This window comes from Leptosomus discolor, chromosome 18, assembly GCF_034619465.1.
Source record: "Leptosomus discolor isolate bLepDis1 chromosome 18, bLepDis1.hap2, whole genome shotgun sequence".
Lineage (NCBI taxonomy): Eukaryota > Metazoa > Chordata > Aves > Leptosomiformes > Leptosomidae > Leptosomus > Leptosomus discolor.
Genome location: NC_141408.1, coordinates 14,708,048 through 14,714,263, shown reverse-complemented (window position 1 = coordinate 14,714,263; position 6,216 = coordinate 14,708,048).

Here is a 6,216-nt window from a genome sequence, read left to right as displayed (position 1 = left end):
ATTTCTGTATTTGCCCTAGCTCTTACAACTAGCAGACAGGAAGGGATGGGTTTACTGGCACAGCACTGTAAATTTAAGACACTCTCCTTAACTTTCATTTTCATGTCATGAAATTTTCCACTCTGTCCTGTCATCATTTGATGTGCAATCTTACACTGCCTAGGTCCAAAGATGGCAAATGAAACATTACTCTTTTCACCCTAAACTGCTGCTTTTAATATACCTTAAATCTGCAGAAACGAAAAAGGAGTCTAGACAGTAGATTTGCATGTTTGGCTTGCTTTTATTTGCGTATTTTAAAGTGCCTAGACCTGAGTCCTTTGTTTTGCTTTTGATAGAAAGTTTCTATCCCTGCTTCATAAAGAGCATTTCAGAATAACTAAGAAGCCAATGAAGAAGACACCACAGTTAATGGTAAATACGTTAAAATCCTTAAAGGTGCAGTAAGCAATCAAAACACTAAACCAAAGAAACAGTTTCGCTGTCTTGCAAAGTTTGAGGGAATATTCAAACCAAACAAATTCCCTTTGGGAAATGAAAAACCAAATCAGTGTAAAAAAAGATGATTAACAAGTAGTCAAGATGAGGAGATATTTGGGAACAGCTTATTGAACAATAGTTACTAGTGTTACTAATCGTGTCTGTCTTTATCCGAAACTATGAGAAGCTTCCAATAAAAACAGTGAATCTGTTGAGGTTCCAGAGCGTAAAGGCAGGAAGGATTGGTGAGAAGCTCTATTGTTTCATTGCGTAGATCTTTATTTTAAGACATACGGTGCCTGGGAGTTGACTTCCGTGGACCAGCTTTTTTGTGTGTTTAAGGGTGGAATGTCATAAGGAAAGAAAGTGTCCTTAGAATTAATTTTACGTTTTGTTCAATTAAATGTAGCAAATTGATGAAGTTGAAGTCTTGCGTGTTTACAGAAGGTGTCGGTTTCATTTTCCATATCTCCATTAGACTTTTAAAGACGTAGAGGGTGAAAAAGTGGCAATTTCTAGTCAGTATTATTGTGTAATTCTCCATGTGTGACGTGCATATGCAGTTGTCACTGTTTCCACTCCATCCTTTAGTGCAGAACATTTTCACCATACTCCGCTCAGGAGCTTTAATGAAACATTTAAGGACAATGACTCTGAAGCATACCCACACGAGATTAGCAAGCACTGAAAAATAAGACGAGCAGGGGTGGGCCACCTATCACCTTTAAAAAGTTCTTGTCATACAACTCCTGGATTCATCACAACCCATGTATCACAGGTGCTCTCTGCCCTTTCTGGCACATTTGGCATTTAGCGTAGGGACTTGGGAACTAGGAGTTTATTTTTTGCAGATAACATTTTTTGCATGAGAAGTGCAGAGCTGCTAGCAATCTGAGACTTGCAGATACTGTCCCAGGGTGGTCTGGCACCCGCTCGATGACACAAACCCTCACCATTGTTGTTATTTATGTATTTATTTACCTCTGAGTTGAAAAAGGTTGAAAAGAGAGGCTTTCCTGTGGCTCCAGGCATTGGAAACAGCACAAACAAAGGGACAATACTTGTCTTAAAATAACTTTTTGAGTATGTGATATGCACTAAAGTGTTGCCAGGGAAGTTATGTCTCTTCTACAGTTGAGTGATAACAAGCTGGGAAATGTGAATGAAGTCTCATCCCTACTTCAGAAAACAGCACTTCATCCCAAAAAAGGAACAGAAAGTGAATGAATGTTCTGAATGGACCAGATGAGTTATTTGTACCACAAGGTGGTCACATGTGAAAGAAGTAGTGAGTGTTTTACTGAAAAGCGTGATGTAAATGGTCTTTTGTGATCTGACTCCGTTTTGACTGATTATCTTACTCCGGTGTCTCACCTCAGGTTACTAGGCAGCCTTTTTGCTGCGAGTCCTGCCCCTCACACTGACTTGTAATTGTTTTCTGGTGGTTCAAAAATATCTTAGTTACAGCTGATCTTGCCGGTGGGGCAGGGAGATGGACCAGGTGCCTTGCTGAGGTCCTTCCCAATCCTTTTTTTTTTAATGATTATGTGTTACTGGTACTTTAATCACCCAATTTCCTGTTCAGCCAGTGGAGGTAATCAGATGGGGTAAAGCAGGAAGCAGAGTGTTTCCTCAGGAAAAGGAAATGCAGAAGGAACAGAGACATCAGTTTGTAAATGCAAACGGAGTACTTCATCCTTATCACAGGGGGAGCACGAAGGCTTAACAAATCTTCTAAGATGCCAAGTGTTTGTAGGTGCCTGCAATGTTCTGTTTCGAATTTGTGATGCCATAGGTACCATTTCTGAAGGACCATCATGGAGATCTCTCAAAGAGTTAGAAAGAAAGTAGGTTAGTTAGGAAAAGGGAGATAGAAAAAAGTCACTAGTAATTTATGAAAAGTTGGGACAATTGAACTTCATCTCTTTAGGGTTACATGAAGTTAGCAAAATCAGCCCTTGTTATAGAGTCATAGAATGGTTTGGGCTGGAAGGGACCTCAAAGATCATCCAGTTCCAACCCTCACCTCCCACCAGACCAGGTTGCTCAAGGCTCCATCCAAGCTGGCCTTGAACGCTTCCAGGGATGGAGCATCCACGGCTTCCTTAGGCAACCTGTTGCAGTGTCTCACCACCCTCAGGGTGAAGAACTTCTTCCTTGTATCTGGTCCAAACCTGCCCTCTCCCAGCTTCCAACCATTATCCCTTGTCCTGTCACTGCAGGCCCTGGCAAAAAGTCCCTCCTCGGCCTTCTTGTAGGCCCCCTCGAGATACTGGGAGGCCTCTATAATGTCTCCTCGGAGCCTTCTCTTTTCCAGGCTGAACAAGCCCAACTCTCTCAGCCTGTCCTTGTAGGAAAGGTGTTCCAACCCTCTGACCATCGTCGCCTTTGCCTCAGTGTCATAGTTCTTTGGAGACTCAAAGTGTCCTGATTTCAGAGGAGCAACATTACAAACAGCTTGTTTTTAAAATGTTTTTAAGAATGTAACTTCTTGAGCTGGTGCAGAAGATCGCAGTCAGAAAAAGCATGTGACTTGATTTGAATTAGATTAAATAGCAGAGAGCTTGTTGTTGAGGCTACAGCCCATCACATTTTCAGAAACAAAACAAAATGATCAGAATGCCATTGAATAGGTCAAACATTCTGCTCTGAAAGGGCGCCTCTTTCATCAACGTTAACGCAAGAAAAGCAACTAGTTCTTGCATTTTGATACGGCAGAGGCCGAAGTGGCTGTGCAAAAATAGGAAATACGTGTGGAACTGGTTTTCTGAGGGAATAACTTTCCAAGCAGTGTAGAATATTTGTTGAAGGGGAGTGCACAGTGAGCTTGTTTAGTTAATCTCTGACTCCACCTGAGAAATGAATGGTGCTCTCATATTCTTATTATGCAGAGGGAGATTTATTATCGATTTTGGAGTAAAAGAGCAGGCCCTGATTGAAAACCTGGAGTGATTAAGTAGTTCCCTGAATGGCTGTACCTCAGCCAATCCTTTAAACAATTCTCGTAAGGAAAGAAGATGTTTCTCCTCTTCCAGTCATTCCAAATCTGATTTTTCATATCCAGTCCCCACATAGCCTGCCCTTGATTTCAGCAGTCTCCAAGCCCAGGGAAATAAGGAGGCTGAATAACAAAAGCTTAGAAACCATTGGCCATAATTGAATTCACTTAAATTTCTGCTAAGAGATGTTCTTTCGTACAGTACTGGACATGAAGATAGAATGATTAAACCCTGACAAAACAGCAAATGCGAAGAAGGGTGTAACCTTGTTCTTTGAACTCTGAAGTTTCCTTTTGGTTCAAGCACCTTCAGTTTGACCCTTGAGATACATAGACTTGTATTCGCACTCAAGCAGTTACAACTGTCTGTACGGTTTGGGAAGAGCTGTCGTGCATCAGAAGCAAGGTAGAAATTTGTGGCGTGGCGCTGGCTCACACAGCTCACACGCTATTTCTGCGTGCCGATTAGATGTCTGGAATATTTTAAACAAAGGGATGTCAAGTGATAATTCCAGTGAGAGGAAGGGAATCATGTAAAAAAAATCATGAGTGTGAACTTTCATGAGCAGTGAATGCCAAGAAGCATGGGCTTGGTACAGTCAGCAGCCGAGTGTTCAAGCCGCAGAAAACGGAGGTGTGTTCACCTCTAGCAACCCTGGATGGGGTATACACAGGTGTACTCGTGCATGAACACGTGTACACATAACTCGGTTTACCTCTTGCAGTGCCTTACACAAGCACTTAATGTTCACTTTTAAATAGAGAAACTAGACACAGAAAGAAAAAAATGCCTTGCCCAAGCTTGTCCAGTAAAATGTGACAGATGAAAAGAGAATGTGCATTTCCTTGTTTCTCTTGCAGCCTTTTGCCTTGTTTCTGTACATCTCTGACCAGCACCCAGTTATCATTCTCTAGTTATCATTGTAATGATTTTGACCGTGTGTTAGCCAGAGGATTTAACTGTCTTTAATTTAAAAGAGTTCTAAACCGTTTCTTTAAAATAGTCATACACCAAATGACTTGGGCCAAAACCTTGCGAGTGGGCTGGCATTCCCCAGCGTGGCTGAGGCTGCCGTTGCCTGGCAGCACGTTGCGCTGCATGCCGCCCTTGGCTCCGGGGTTGCTTTTGGCTTTCGGACCGCAGGTAGAAACCTGATTTTGTAACGTGGAAATGTCCACGTGTTGTCTAAAGTCGAAAACCAGCTCAATAACCCCGTCTTGACCATCTCGCCGTCCTTCCCGTGTTCGCACATGCGGCATGCTGTGAATAGGTTGTGCTTCGGGGACTTGCAGTTCCCTTCCCGTTTTTCTAGCAGTTGGGAAAGCACAAAGGGACAAATCTGACAGGCAGCAACAGATAGAATAGGGAGCTCTGGAGAGGAAGAAATTCCACAAATACTGGAAAGAACCTTTAAAACTTGATCAAAAGTAAGGAAGTGATGTATGTATGTTAAACTTCAAATACCTGTCCTTAGCTATAATCTACCTGTTCAAATGCTTTACTGGTCCTAAAGATCTGTGGTTCTGTAAAATTTCTCTTGCAGCCGCTTACTCGCTTCCTACAGCTGCTGGTTCAACGTGTAGGAGAGCGGCCATCCTGTGATAAAAGCTGTAGGAGTTCTTTCAGGGTGTTTCTTATTTATTTATTTTAACGTCGCCGGCAAGGTTGCCAGCGCGGTTCAGCGTGATGCACCGTCCTGACCCCCGAGCAGGTGCAGAAGGCAGGGCTGCGGCGCGCTGCAGGAAGGAGGGGATGCTCACGGCATCGGGAACCAGTCGCTGCTCCCCTCCCATCCCACGTTGTGTAATGCCCCAGGCGCCGGCAGCCACCCGCCCCCTGGTTCTGAGGAGTGCGGGACCGCCTGGGATTCCCCTTTTGGCCAGGGTCCGTGTGGAGCCTCGCTGCTGTTTTGCATACACAGTCCTGGGGTATAAAATGCCTCTGCCTCCCAGGAGGGATCCAGAGCAGGAGAGATTACAGGAAAGACGCTTTGGCAGAGAGGACCATCTCCTGGCAGGTCTGGACGAATCCCTGGCAGAAGCGCGGTAAGACAGCGCTGTCCGGGTTCCCTTTGCCGTTCCTTTGCTGCAGCTCCCAAGTGAACTAATTGTCTGGCAAACTGCACTTTTTTTTTTCCCATATTAGGAGTAAAGTGTTGGAACCGGTCTCCTGCCCTATTTCCCAGCTGTCCTGCTGCTCTGAAAACTTGACCCTCCTTTCCACTGATTTAAAGGTTTGTGCACCTAACAGGTAATATGGTAAATGTTATTTAAAGAACCTGGTTGTGGAGAACAGGAAAAGCAAGCAAGTTCTGAGTCTGAATGGCAGTGAATGGAAAATGTGTCTTTTTCTCTTTTTTTCTTTTTTCTTTTTAGTCTTTTTATTTGTTTATTCTTTTAATTTTTAGTCTTATTTTTATTTTTCCATTTATTATTTTTTCTTCTTTTTATTTTTCTTACTGCATATTGTTTTTCCTTTTTTGTTTCTTTGCTTTTTTCTTTATTCTTCCTTTTTTCTCTTTCTGCTTCTCTCTAACTTTCTTAATTTCTTTTCTTTCTTTCTCTCTCCCTATGCTTTCCTTCTGTCTTTTTCCTTTGTGTTTTACAAGAATGTATAGGCACTCTGCAGCATTTTTTGTTGCAGAATAGTGATTTAGATTTGTTTCTATTTTGTAACTGTAGAGAAATGCTTGTTACACACTATTTCTGTCACTTGGAGGAGCAGACAAGTCCCAACA